The following is a 14,701-nucleotide window of genomic DNA, read 5'->3' on the forward strand; positions in this document are numbered from 1 at the left end:
ACTACATCTGTTAAGCTTGTGTCTTATTAAACTTCCGGTTTCATTTTTGCTGGAAAATAATTTTGTCATTCTGTTTTTATAAGTACCATTAATGTATTACTTGATAGTCCTCTAAAAGAGACAGATCAGAAAAGACCTGTATGGTTTTAAAAACTATAGAATTGGAATGAATTGCTTTAAGGTATCTTCAAAAACAAACAAACAAAAAGGATTATTGCTTTTTCTGTGTTAGTCTTGTGCCCCAACCACTTTGCTTAATTCATTTATTAGCTCTAGTAGCTTTGTTGGGGATTTTTCAGGAATTTCTGAATGTAGAATCAAATAGTCTGCAAATACGGAAAGTTTTGCTTCTTTTCTTCCATTTTGGAGGCCTTTCATTTCTTTTTCTTGCCTAACTGCTCTGGCTAGAACTTCCAGTGCAATGTTGAATAACATTGGGTATCCTTGTCTTGTTTCTGATCTTAGAATACTTCTGAGGATTTCCTACATGGAAAGGCCTCTACCCATCCTGTAAATGTATCTACAAAAATGAGAAGATACTTATAATTCCCACATGCTTTCAGCACAGTAGTAATGTCTATTTGCCAGCACTCACCTGATGTTGTGCCCCTGGCATGCACTCCTTTTATAGGAGGTGGAGACCCAGGTTTAGAGCTGCTTTTAACACAAGTTTAACAGTTTTGTGATATTTTCTGAATGGTTTTTTCATCTTAGGTCCTATAATAAAATTTGTCAGCCACTAATATCTCGCATCTCTTCCATAATGAGTGCTTTGGTGTAAATAAGAATTCTTTCAATTAAGTGTTCAGGGATAAGAATTATTCCATCTTTCTTATAAATCCATCTACTCCATTCTTTTTTGTGGAATGTTTGAGAATTAACATCTGTTTCTTTTAAGTCAAAGCCTCACTCTTTTGTGCTCAACATATCACAGACTGAATACTGCGGAGAAAGTTTTTTAGTTTTATGTTTGGTATCAGATAAAGTACCATTGATAAGCACGGAGGTTTTAGTTTGGCTTCTGCTCTTGCTTCCAGATCTGCTATTCAATTGCCTTTTACAGAGTCTGTTTCTCCTTTCTGATGAATAAAACAATGTATTATGGTGACATCTTTAGACAGTATCACTGTTTCTAATAAGGCTAAGATTATGTTTGCATGTTTAATTTCTTTTTCACCAGGTATTAAAAGTTCTCTTTCTCAGAGGATCCGGGTTCGATTCCCGGTGCTTGCCCATGTAAAAAAAAAAAGTTCTCTTTCTTTCCAGATGGCTCTACGAGTATGAACTAGATAAAAAGCATAAAGTCTGTATATATGTTTATCTGCTTTCCCTTTCCCAGATGTAAAGCTCCAGTGAGTGCAATAAGTTCTACCTATTGTGTGACACACCTGGTGAAAGGGCCCCACTCTCCAGTGGAGAATTACCACTGCATAACTGGTTTTTCAAAGTCCTCTCTCCATGAAGCTGCTTCCATTAATGTATATCTCAATGTCTGGATGTTCTAAAGGTTGATCAATTAAGTCCAGGTGGCTGGAATAGACTTCAATTATTTGTATACAGTCTTGCTCAGTTTTCCCTTCCCCACTTGGAAGTAAGGTAGCCAGGTTTAGCCTAGAAGAAGCTTTTAGAGTGATGTTAGGATTATCTAGTAGAATAGCTTGATATATACCTAACCATCCAGCAGTAAGCCATTATCTGCCTTTCTATTCTAACAATGGCAATACATAATATGGTGTGGGCATAGTGGTGGGTTGTCATAAAGAATATTTTTCAGCTTCTTTGAGAATGTCACAGATGGCTGCTGCAGCTCTTAGGCATACTGACCATATTGTTTAACTGTTTAGAAAAATAGGCCATAGGACATCTGGAATTTCCTAATTTGTGAGTAAGCACTCTGTAGTAGTTGGGTTCAGGTGTCAACTTGGCCAGGTGATGATGCCCTGTTATTCTGTTGCTGTGGACTTAAATCATCAGCATACGAAATTCATCTATGACCAATTACATCTGAAGTAGGCTAAGTGGAGTGATTTCCATAATGAGTGACATTTAATTTAATTAGCTGGAGGCTTAAAAGGAGAGCCCAGCACAGCTCAACAGCCCAGCACAATTCAGTTCAGAGCCAGCTCAGACCCAGATATTTTGAGATGCAGAAAGGAACTGCCCCAGAGAAAACTGTTTCAACCCAGAAGCACAGAGGGAAGGCCAGAAGACATCACTGTGTGCCCGCCTATGTGAAAGAGAAAGCCAGAGGAAAGCCAGCTGCTTTTCCTCTAAGGAACTATAAATTTCTAACTAAATAAGTCCTCTCTATAAAAGCCAGTTCATCTCTGGTATACTGCATTCTAGCAGCTTGAGCAAACTAAAACACACTCCTAATACAATTTGTTTTTCTTTGGTTTTGCCTTTCATGTATAAAAATGTCAGCATGTTTTCTTGGGTTTGGGAGGCCTAGGGCTGGGGCTGTTGAAAGTTCTCTTTTTATTGTTTTTAAGGCATTTTTTCATTCAATAGTCCAATTTAGAGGCTCTTGTTCAGAGTGTCAAGGTTTCATATAAGAATTTTGCTATGAGTCCAAAAATTAGGTATCCAAATTCTACAAAATCCTGCCATCCCTAAGACTCTTCAAAGCTGCCTTTTTGTATCTCTGATACTCAGTCTAAAGCGTCTCCCTGATTTGGTAATAGATTTCTCTGTCCTTTGGATAGCTCAAAACCTAAATATTTTACTGACTCTTTGGAAATTTGGGCCTTTCTCTTAGAGACGTTGTATCCTCAGTCTGCCTAGAAATTCCGTTTGAATAGTATTCTTATCTGACGCCTTTTTTGGTGTGACTTGCTATTAGGATTAGTCTACGTATATTAATAATATCCTTCTTGTAAGTGTAAAACCTTACATCTCTGGCTAATGCTTCTCCAAATATTGTGAGAGCATTTTTAAATTCTTGTGGAAGAACAGCCCAACAATATTATTGTTTTATGTTAGTAACAGGGTCTTCCCATTCAAAAGCAAATAGTTCTTGAGATCCTGGGACAAGGGGTATGCAGTAAAAGTCATTTTTCAAATCTAAGACAGTGAACCAACAGAGATCTCCAGATAACGTAGTAAGTAAAGTATATAGATTTGGAACTACTGAGTGTATGTCTTCTACAGTTTGATTAATGGCCCAGAGATGTTGCACAAACTGATATTCATTTAAGGTGCTGGCTTTCAGACTGGCAATGTTGGAGTGAACAACAGGGTGGTATTAATTGATATTTCAAGAACATCTCTATTAATGGAGCAAACCCTTCTCCAGATTTTAATTTAAGTGGGTATTGTTTAACATGGCATTCAAAACCTAATTTTTGAAGTTTCACTTGGGCCTGTCATACTATTTTTGCATTTCTGGGTTTCCCACTGGCCCATGACTCTGGTTTTACAGCATTCAAGATTTTTTCTGGGATAGGTATGGTCTACTTATCTCCTTTGGTGAACAGCAGGGATTGTCTTGGAGGGACCTCTATTGACGAACAATCTGGAGAAAAGATTATTCCAGCATTTAGCTTGGTCAATAGATCCATTCCTAGCAAGGGAACTGGATATTCTGTACATACAGGAAACTAGACTTTAAATTTTCGGTCCCAATTAGGCAGTCTAGCATCTGTAAAAATGGTTTATTTGCTCTTTTACCAGATACTCTTATTATAGCAGCTGATTGGTTGGAAATCACAATACTTTTTTACTTAAGACTGAGTACATACTTTCTGTACCAACAAGAATGTCAATGAATTGCTTTCCTACCTGTATTGTTACCCAAGGTTCTTGGTGGGAGATTGAGAAAAGTGGGGTTTGTTCTAATAGAGCTCCTTTATTCCAAGTCCTTGTCAGTTGCATCATTATCTCATTTTGAGCATATGGAATTTGGATCATTTAGCTTCCCTCAGGGGTTTACCCTGGGGGCAGCTATGGTAATCCCTCTTCCAGTGCCCTTCTTTCTTGCAGTATGTACATTGGTTGGTTCCTCATTCCTCAGGAATTCCTTGAGACTCCTGAAGGGGGCCCTGGGGTTTTACCTTTGTGCTGTTATCTCATCCTGATTGTTTTTGATTCTTGAGAGCTCAGAGAAGTTCCATTTGCCTATTAAAGTATCTATTATCATTGTCATCAACATTGCTTGCTTTTGGAAGTACTGATCTTCTTTAACTTGTCCCATGTTGTTATAAACTTTACAATGATTTCAACAAATCTAGAGATAGGTAGACCTATTCCATGATCAATTTTCTGTAGCTTTCTCCTTTTAGCAGGAAAACTGAGCAGCAAAATTCATATTTAAATTTCTGGCATTCTCTGGACTTTTCAGATCTCTATCCACATACTGCCAGTGAGCCATACAAATACTTTCAAATAAAGCTGAGGGACCATCCTAGTCTCTGCCTGACTTTGTTTATCTTTTATAAGTTATAACCTTAGGGACCAGTTTTAGTTTGCTAAAGCTGTCATAATGCAATGTACCAGAAATTGACTGACTTTTATAAAGGGGATTTATTCAGTTCCAAGCTTACAGTTCTAAGGCCACAAAAATGTCCAAACTAAGGATGATACCTTGACTCCAAAGAAAGGCCAAGTGACTTTCTGGATTTCCAGTTGGGAAGGCACATGTACTGTGTCTAAGGTCCTTGCTTAGCTTCTCTGGGGCAAACTCTGGATTTCTTCTTGCCTTCCTTGGGCTCTCTCCAGGTTCTGACTTTTCAGTACTGTGGATCTTTGCTTAGCATCTCATGGCAATATCTGTTGGGCTCTGGTTTCTAACAGTTCTCCAAGCATCTGTGTGTCAGCACTCCAAGCATTTCCAAAGGTCTGCATCTATATCATGACTGGGCACTCTCTAAAATATTTCCCCTTTTCAAAGACTCCAATAAACTAATCAAGGTCCATCTTCAATAGGGAGTCACATCTCCATCTAATCAAAAGGCCACACCCACAATCGGATGTGTCATCTCTTGATGGAAACGATCCAATTAAAGTTTCCACCCTAAACAATACATCTACCAAGATTGGATAAGGAAAAGACCATGGGTTTTCTGGGGTGCAAAACAATTTCAAACTAGTTCAGGACCCCGTTTTGCAGACCTGCAACAATGTACTCTTTATAATGTTCTAATTTAGTCTGGTTGCCTGTATCATTTGGATTCTACTCAGGGTCTCTGGTTGGTACTGCTGAATTTGCTGCAGCATACACTGGGTTGCCAGGATTTTCTCCGTTTCTTATCTGCTTCCTGCTTTGCCTTTTCTATTACCATTATTCTCCTATCATTGATCTTGAGACCCCAGAGATGTGTCATTTGTCTCTTCCGTTATTGGGAAATTTAACATGGCCTAAATATCAGCCCAATCTGGGTTACATGTTGTAAATATCAAAGCAATTAAGCTTTCCATTTTCTTCAGGTACTCTCTAGAGTGGGTATTATTTTTTATTATATAAGTACAATGTGGAAAATGGGGTGTGCACATAAAAGAATCCTCTTGGCCTCCCTGTTTGTCTACTCCTATAGGCACTTGCCAGAGGGGTAGAGGCTTTTTCAGTGGCTCTGCTGCTGGTTTTTGAAAGCAGCCCTGGCCAAATTAAGTACCCTAACAGGTATGGGAGGGGGGAGACTATTTCAATCTTAGACTCTTTAACCTCCAATAAAGAGGAATACAAAAGAAGAGCTAGGGGAGCTTCTTCCATTTTGGATCTATCGGCCCCTCGGTTAGAGGGTGGAGATGGGGCAGGTGAGGAGTTAATAAAGGTTCTTTTAGATCCTCTGGATTTGAATCAGGGAGGATATTTTTCTTTTTTCTGGTAGCCTAGACAGGTAAAATTTTACATGTTCTTATCAACATTGATTGCTAGGAGAGACATAGCAAAGGATTGAACATACAATATCTTATCCCATTGCTGCTCTCTCCTGAATAATGACTCTAACTTTAATTCAGGATTCTCTTCTACAGAGCCAGTCTCAGAACTTTTCTCTCCTGATTCTAAATCATATTGAGGCCAGATTGTTTTACAGAATTAAACTAGTTTTGCTTTTTGCATAGGCTTATAGCCAAAATCTTTTCAACTTTTCAAAATACAGCCCAAAAGACTACATTCAGGAATGTTACAGGAATTAGAACTTTTCCATTTTAAAAGATTTTTACAATCAGTAACTAATTAGGAACAATTAAATAATAGAAATGCAGGAACACACCAACTAACAAATATAAACAGACACTTAACACTTACTATATTTAAGTAACACATACTACATTTAATAACTAAACCGAACATACCAAATGTTGTGGTTTGCTAAAGCCACTAGAATGCAATATACCAGAAATGGATTGGCTTTTACAAAGGGAATTTATTTGGTTACATATTCACAGTTCAGAAATGGATTGGTTTTTACAAAGGGGATTTATTTGGTTACATATTTACAGTTCTAAGGCCATGAAAATGTCTAAATTAAGGCATCAACAAGATGATACCTGGACTCTGAAGAAAGGCCACTGGCATCTGGAGCACCCCTGTCACCTGGAAAGGCATGTGGCTGGTGTCTGCTGGTTCTTGTTCCTGATTTGTTGCTTTCAGTTTCTAATTCTAGTGGCTTTCTCTCTGTAAGGGTCTCCTTTCTATAAGCATCTGATGGGTCCTCTCTTAGCTTTTCCAGGGAAAACTCTGGATTTCATCTTTGCTTAGCATCTACCAGGGTGTTTCCTGTCTCCAAGCATCTGTGCTTTCTCCACAATGTCTTCCTCTTAAAGAACTCCAGTAAGTGGATTAAGACCCACCTTGAATAAGCAGGATCATATCTCCATGGAAATAACTTAATCAAAAGGTCCCACTCAAAAATAGATCTGCCCCCACACGATTGGATTAAAATAACCTGGCTTTTTTACTTATTATACCTAGGTAACACACCAGCTAACAGTTAAATAGGCTTACTTAATTTCATTAAATATCAATTAATTCTTGGTTTACTTATTTTCCAGGAGTATACTCAACAGACAAACTTGGGTCAGGGCCTCAAACTCTGTAGAGAATGGTACCCAGAAAACAGAACGGTAAAGGGTTCAGAGCAAGGGATATTGTTCTGGAAGGGATATTGTTCAAACCATTGAACTAACTTTCTGATTCAATTTTACTCCTTGTTGACCCACACTCCCAGTTAGATGCCCTGACTTGAAACTGGGAACAGTTTCTCTCTTTGAAGCTTTTTGTTTGTTTGTTTTCAATATTTTTATTGACAAATCACACATATACGGTCCATAAATGGTATACAATCACAATATCACACATAAATGTGTATTTAATGCCTTGATCATTGTGCTGGTTTGAAATGATGTATGTACCCTAGAAAGGCCATGTTTTAATCCTAATCCCATTTTGTAAAGGCAGCCATTTCTTTTAATCCCTATTCAGTGCTGCATGTTTGAAACTGTAATTAGATCATCTTTCTGGACATATGATTTAATCAAGAGTGGTTGTTAAACTGGATTAGGTGGAGGCGTGTCTCTACCCATTTGGGTGGGTCTTGATTAGTTTACTGGAATCCTATAAAAGAGGAAACATTTTGGAGAACGTGAGAGATTTCTGAGAAAGCAGAGAATGGCATAGCCACAAGAAGCAGAGAGTCCATCAGCCAGCGCTTTAGGGATGCTTCCTGGGGAGCTTCATGAAACAGAAAACCAGGAGAGAGCGCTAGCAGAGGACACCATGCTCACCATGTGCCTTTCCAGCTGAGAGGGAAACTCTGAATGTGTTCACCATGTGCCTTCTCACTTGAGAGAGAAACCCTGAACTTCATCGGCCTTCTTAAACCAAGGCATCTTTCCCTGGATGCCTCTGATTGGAACTTTCTATAGATTTATTTTGATTGGAACATTTTCTCAGCCTTAGAACTGTAAACTAGCAACTTATTAAATTCCACCTTTTTTAAAGTTTCTGGAATATTGCATTCCAGCAGCTACCAAACTAAAACAATCAGTTTTTAGAAAAATTTAATCACTCCAGAAAAAGAAATAAAAGAAAAATGTAAAAACTCATACATCCCATACCCCATACCCCTCCCTCTCACTGACCACTGGTATGTCCATCTACTCAATTTATTTTACCCCTTATCCCCCCTATTATTTATTTATTTTTATCTATATTTTTTTCACTCATCTGTCCATACCTTGGATAAAAGGAGCATCAGATACAAGGTTTTCACAATCACACAGTCAAATTGTAAAAGTTACATCTTTATACAATCATCTTCAAGAATCAAGGTTACTGGAATGCAGCTCAACAGTTTCAGGTACTTCCCTCTAGCCACTTCAATATACAGTACATTAAAAAGGAATATCTGGAAGATGGTGGCTTAGTAAGGTGCATGGGTCTTAATTCCTCCTCCAGAACAACTACTAAAGAACTAGAAACAGTACAGAACAGCTCCTGGAGCCACGACAGAGACCAGACACACAGTGTACCCCATTCTGGAATGGCTGGACTGGCTAAGAGACTTCGCTGCGGTGAGGTCCCCGAGAGGCGCGCACTTCCCTGGGTCACGGCGGCTGGCGGCCGGAGCCCCTCCCTCCCTCCTTCCCAGGCCGGCTGGGAGATTTGGATCGGGTTCCCTAAGCCGTGGCAGCTGGCGCCCCTCCCCCACGTGCGGCTTCCTGGGCCAGCTGGGAGTCTCGGAACAGCGGTTCCCCAAGCCGCGGTGGCCGGCGACCGCAGCCACTTCCACAAACGTGGCTTCCCAGGCCGGCTGGAAACCTCGGTTCAGCAGTTCCCCAAGCCATGGCGGCCCTCCCACACGCGGCTTCCCAGGCCAGCTGGGAGCTTTGGATCGGCAGTTCCCCAAGCCACGGCGGCCGGCGCTCCTCCCCCACACGCGGCTTCCCGGGCCGGCTGGGAGCCTCTGAACAGCGGTTCCCCAAGCCACAGCGGCTGGCGACCCTCCCCCACAGGTGACTTCCCGGAGGGAAAGGAAAGAGTCTCCAACAGTAGTAGAGACTGAGCCCAACCTAACACCAATAGTGGCATTAATGAAGAACTACTGACTACTAAAAATAGGCCCTCAGCTCAGGCGAAACTGATCAAGGCAGAAGTCGCCTATTGGGCTAACTGAAAAAGAGGAAAGGGGGTGAAACAGAGACTTCTGCGGCTGTTTCTATGGAGGCTTCATTGCCTCTGGGCTCAGTGCTGGGACTACACAGGTTGCAACTGCCCCGAACAAAGAAACAGGCTGCTTTCAGGGCTCTCTACCACCTGAACCTTCCCTGTGGGAGGGGTGAAACACAACTCAGGTGGAATCCCTCTCTCAAGGAATTCAGTCCCAGGACTTCACAATTTGAAGCCATTAAAACCAACCTACAACCTTTCCTCTGTCTCCACCACACACCCAGCAGCGAGAGTCTTCCAAAGTTAAAGGAGCCACAACATCTTTTGCTGGTGGGACCCGCAGACAGACAAGCACCACATACTGGGCAAGATAAGAAAAACAGAGCCCAGAGACTTCACAGGAAAGTCTTTCAACCTGCTGGGTCCCACACTTAGGGAAATCTGATTAAATGCCCAGATGCCAGCAAAAAATAACAAATCACACCAGGAAAATTGAAGATATGGCCCAGTCAAAGGAATAAACCAATAGCTCAAATGAGATACAGGAGCTGAGACAACTAATTCTGAATATACGAACAGAAATGGAAAACCTCTTCAAAAACCAAATCAATAAATTGAGGGAGAACATGAAGAAGGCAAAGGATGAAAAAAAGAAGAAATGGAAAGTTTGAAAAAACAAATCACAGAACTTATGGGATTGAAAGACACAGTAGAAGGGATGAAAAAACAATGGAAACCTACAATGGTAGATTTAAAGAGACAGAGGCTAGAATTAGTGAACTGGAGGATGGAACATCTGAAATCCAAAAAGAAACAGAAACTATAGGGAAATAAATGGAAAATTTTGAGCAGGGGCTCAGGGAATTGAATGATAATATGAAGCGCACAAATATACGTGTTGTGGGTGTCCCAGAAGGAGAAGAGAAGGGAAAAAGAGGAGAAAAACTAATGGAAGAAATTATCACTGAAAATTTCCCAACTCTTATGAAAGACCTAAAATTACAGATCCAAGAAGTGCAGCACACCCCAAAGAGAATAGACCCAAATAGGCGTTCTCCAAGACACTTACTAGTTAGAATGTCAGAGGTCAAAGAGAAAGAGAGGATTTTGAAAGCAGCAAGAGAAAAACAATCCATCACATACAAGGGAAACCCAATAAGACTAGGTGTAGATTTCTCAGCAGAAACCATGGAAGCAAGAAGACAGTGGGATGATATATTTAAATTACTAAAAGAGAAAAACTGCCAACCAAGACTTCTATATCCAGCAAAATTGTCCTTCAAAAATGAGGGAGAAATTAAAACATTTTCAGACAAAAAGTCACGGAGAGAATTTGTGACCAAGAGACCAGCTCTGCAAGAAATACTAAAGGGAGCACTAGAGTCAGATATGAAAAGACAAAAGAGAGAGGTATGGAGAAGAGTGTAGAAAGAAGGAAAATCAGAAATGATATATATAACACAAAACGCAAAATGGTAGAGGAAAATATTATCCAAACAGTAATAACACTAAATGTTAATGGACTGAATTCCCCAATCAAAAGACATAGACTGGCAGAATGGATTAAAAAACAGGATCCTTCTATATGCTGTCTACAGGAAACACATCTTAGACCCAAAGATAAACATAGGTTGAAAGTGAAAGGTTGGGAAAAGATATTTCATGCAAATAACAACCAGAAAAGAACAGGAGTAGCTATACTAATATCCAACAAATTAGACTTCAAATGTAAAACAGTTAAAAGAGACAAAGAAGGATACTATCTACTAATAAAAGGAACAATTAAACAAGAAGACCTAACAATCATAAATATTTATGCACTGACTCAGAATGCCCCAAAATACGTGAGGAATACACTGCAAACACTGAAAAGGGAAATAGACACATCTACCATAATAGTTGGAGACTTCAGTTCACCACTCTCATCAATGGACAGAACATCTAGACAGAGGATCAATAAAGAAACAGAGAATTTGAAAATTACAATAAATGAGCTAGACTTAACAGACATTTATAGGACATTACACCCCACAACAGCAGGATACACCTTTTTCTCAAGTGCTCATGGATCATTCTCAAAGATAGACCATATGCTGGGTCACAAAGCAAGTCTCAACAAATTTAAAAAGATTGAAATCATACACAACACTTTCTCAGATCATAAAGGAACGAAGTTGGAAATCAATAATAGGCGGAGTGCCAGAAAATTCACAAATACGTGGAGGCTCAACAACACACTCTTAAACAACCAGTGGGTCAAGGAAGAAATTACAAGAGAAATTAGTAAATATCTCGAGGTGAATGAAAATGAAAACACAACCTATCAAAACCTATGGGACACAGCAAAGACAGTGCTAAGAGGGAAATTTATCACCCTAAATGCCTATATCAGAAAAGAAGAAAAGACAAAAATTCAGGAATTAACTGTCCACTTGGAAGAACTGGAGAAAGAACAGCAAACTAACCCCAAAGCAAGCAAAAGGAAAGAAATAACAAAGATTAGAACAGAAATAAATGAAATTGAGAACATGAAAACAACAGAGAAAATCAATAGGGCCAGAAGTTGGTTCTACGAGAAAATCAATAAGATTGATGGACCCTTAGCAAGATTGACAAAAAGAAGAAGAGAGAGGACGCAAATAAATAAGATCAGAAATGGAAGAGGAGACATAACCACTGACCTCACAGAAATAAAGGAGGTAATAACAGGATACTATGAACAACTTTATGCTAATAAATACAGCAATGTAGATGAAATGGACAAGTTCCTAGAAAGGCATGAACAACCAACTTTGACTCAATAAGAAATAGATGACCTCAACAAACCAATCACAAGTAAAGAAATTGAATCAGTCATTCAAAAGTTTCCCAAAAAGAAAAGTCCAGGACCAGATGGCTTCACATGTGAATTCTACCAAACATTCCAGAAAGAATTTAGTACCAACTCTGCTCAAACTCTTCAAAAAAATTGAAGTGGAGAGAAAGCTACCTAATTCATTCTATGAAGCCAACATCACCCTCATACCAAAACCAGGCAAAGATATTACAAAAAAAGAAAACTACAGACCAATCTCTCTAATGAATATAGATGCAAAATCCTCAACAAAATTCTAGCAAATCGAATCCAACAACACATTAAAAGAATTATACATCATGACCAAGTAGGATTCATCCCAGGTATGCAAGGATGGTTCAACATAAGAAAATCAATTAATGTAATACACCATATCAACAAATCAAAGCAGAAAAATCACATGATCATCTCAATTGATGCAGAGAAGGCATTTCACAAGATTCAACATCCTTTCCTGTTGAAAACACTTCAAAGGATAGGAATACAAGGGAACTTCCTTAAAATGATAGAGGGAATATATGAAAAACCCACAGCTAATATCATCCTCAATGGGGAAAAATTGAAAACTTTCCCCCTAAGATCAGGAACAAGACAAGGATGTCCATTATCACCACTGTTATTCAACATCGTGTTGGAGGTTCTAGCCAGAGCAATTAGACAAGAAAAAGAAATATAAGGCATCAAAATTGGAAAGGAAGAAGTAAAACTATCACTATTGCAGACGATATGATACTATACGTCGAAAACCCGGAAAAATCCACAACAAAACTACTAGAGCTAATAAATGAGTACAGCAAAGTAGCAGGTTACAAGATCAACATTCAAAAATCTGTATCATTTCTATACACTAGTAATGAACAAGCTGAGGGGGAAATCAAGAAATGAATCCCATTTACAATTGCAACTAAAAGAATAAAATACTTAGGAATAAATTTAACTAAAGAGACAAAAGACCTATACAAAGAAAACTAAAAAAACTGTTAAAAGAAATCACAGAAGACCTAATTAGATGGAAGGGCATACCGTGTTCATGGATTGGAAGACTAAATATAGTTAAGATGTCAATCCTACCTAAATTGATTTACAGATTCAATGCAATACCAATCAAAATCCCAACAACTTATTTTTCAGAAATAGAAAAACCAATAAGCAAATTTATCTGGAAGGGCAGGGTGCCCCGAATTGCTAAAAGTATCTTGAGGAAAAAAAACGAAGCTGGAGGTCTCACGCTGCCGGACTTTAAGGCATATTATGAAGCCACAGTGGTCAAAACAGCATGGTATTGGCATAAAGATAGATATATTGACCAATGGAATTGAATAGAGTGCTCAGATATAGACCCTCTCATCCATGGACATTTGATCTTTGATAAGGCAGTCAAGCCAACTCACCTGGGACAGAACAGTCTCTTCAATAAATGGTGCCTAGAGAACTGGATATCCATATGCAAAAGAATGAAAGAGGACCCGTTATCTCACACCCTATACAAAAGTTAACTCAAAATGGATCAAAGATCTAAACATTCGGTCTAAGACCATAAAACAGTTAGAGGAAAATGTAGGGAGATATCTTATGAAACTTACAATTGGAGGTGGATTTATGGACCTTAAACCTAAAGCAAGAGCACTGAAGAAAGAAAGAAATAAATGGGAGCTCCTCAAAATTAAACACTTTTGTGCATCAGAGAACTTCATCAAGAAAGTAGAAAGACAGCCTACACAATGGGAGACAATATTTGGAAATGACATATCAGATAAAGGTCTAGTATCCAGAATTTATAAAGAGATTGTTCAACTCAACAACAAAAAGACAGCCAACCCAATTACAAAATGGGAAAAAGACTTGAACACACACCTATCAGAAGAGGAAATACAAATGGCCAAAAGGCACATGAAGAGATGCTCAATGTCCCTGGCCATTAGAAAAATGCAAATCAAAACCACAATGAGAGATCATCTCACACCCACCAGAATGGCCATTATCAACAAAACAAAAAATGACAAGTGCTGGAGAGGATGCGGAGAAAGAGGCACACTTATCCACTGTTGGTGGGAATGTCAAATGGTGCAACCACTGTGGAAGACAGTTTGGCGCTTCCTCAAAAAACTGAATATAGAATTGCCATATGACCCAGCAATACCATTGCTAGGTATCTACTCAAAGGACGTAAGGGCAAAGACACAAACGGACATTTGCACACCAATGTTTATAGCAGCATTATTTACAATTGCAAAGAGATGGAAACAGCCAAAATGTCCATCAACAGAAGAGTGGCTAAACAAACTGTGGTATATACATACGATGGAATATTATGCAGCTTTAAGACAGAAAAAACTTATGAAGCATGTAATAACATGGATGGACCTAGAGAACATTATGCTGAGTGAGATTAGCCAAAAACTAAAGGACAAATACTATATGGTCCCACTGATGTGAACCGACATTACAGAATAAACTTGGAATATGTCATTGGTAACAGAGACCATCAGGAGTTAGAAACAGGGTAAGATAATGGGTAATTGGAGCTGAAGGGATACAAACTGTGCAACAGGACTAGATACAAAAACTCAAAAATGGACAGCACAATACTACCTAATTGTAATGTAATTATGTTAAAACACTGAATGAAGCTGCATCTGAACTATAGTTTTTTGTTTGTTTGTTTGTTTTTATATATATTTTTTGCATTTTTTATTTTTATTTTTTTCTCTATATTATCATTTTATTTCTTTTTCTGT

Source organism: Tamandua tetradactyla, chromosome 3, assembly GCF_023851605.1.
Source record: "Tamandua tetradactyla isolate mTamTet1 chromosome 3, mTamTet1.pri, whole genome shotgun sequence".
Classification (NCBI taxonomy): domain Eukaryota; kingdom Metazoa; phylum Chordata; class Mammalia; order Pilosa; family Myrmecophagidae; genus Tamandua; species Tamandua tetradactyla.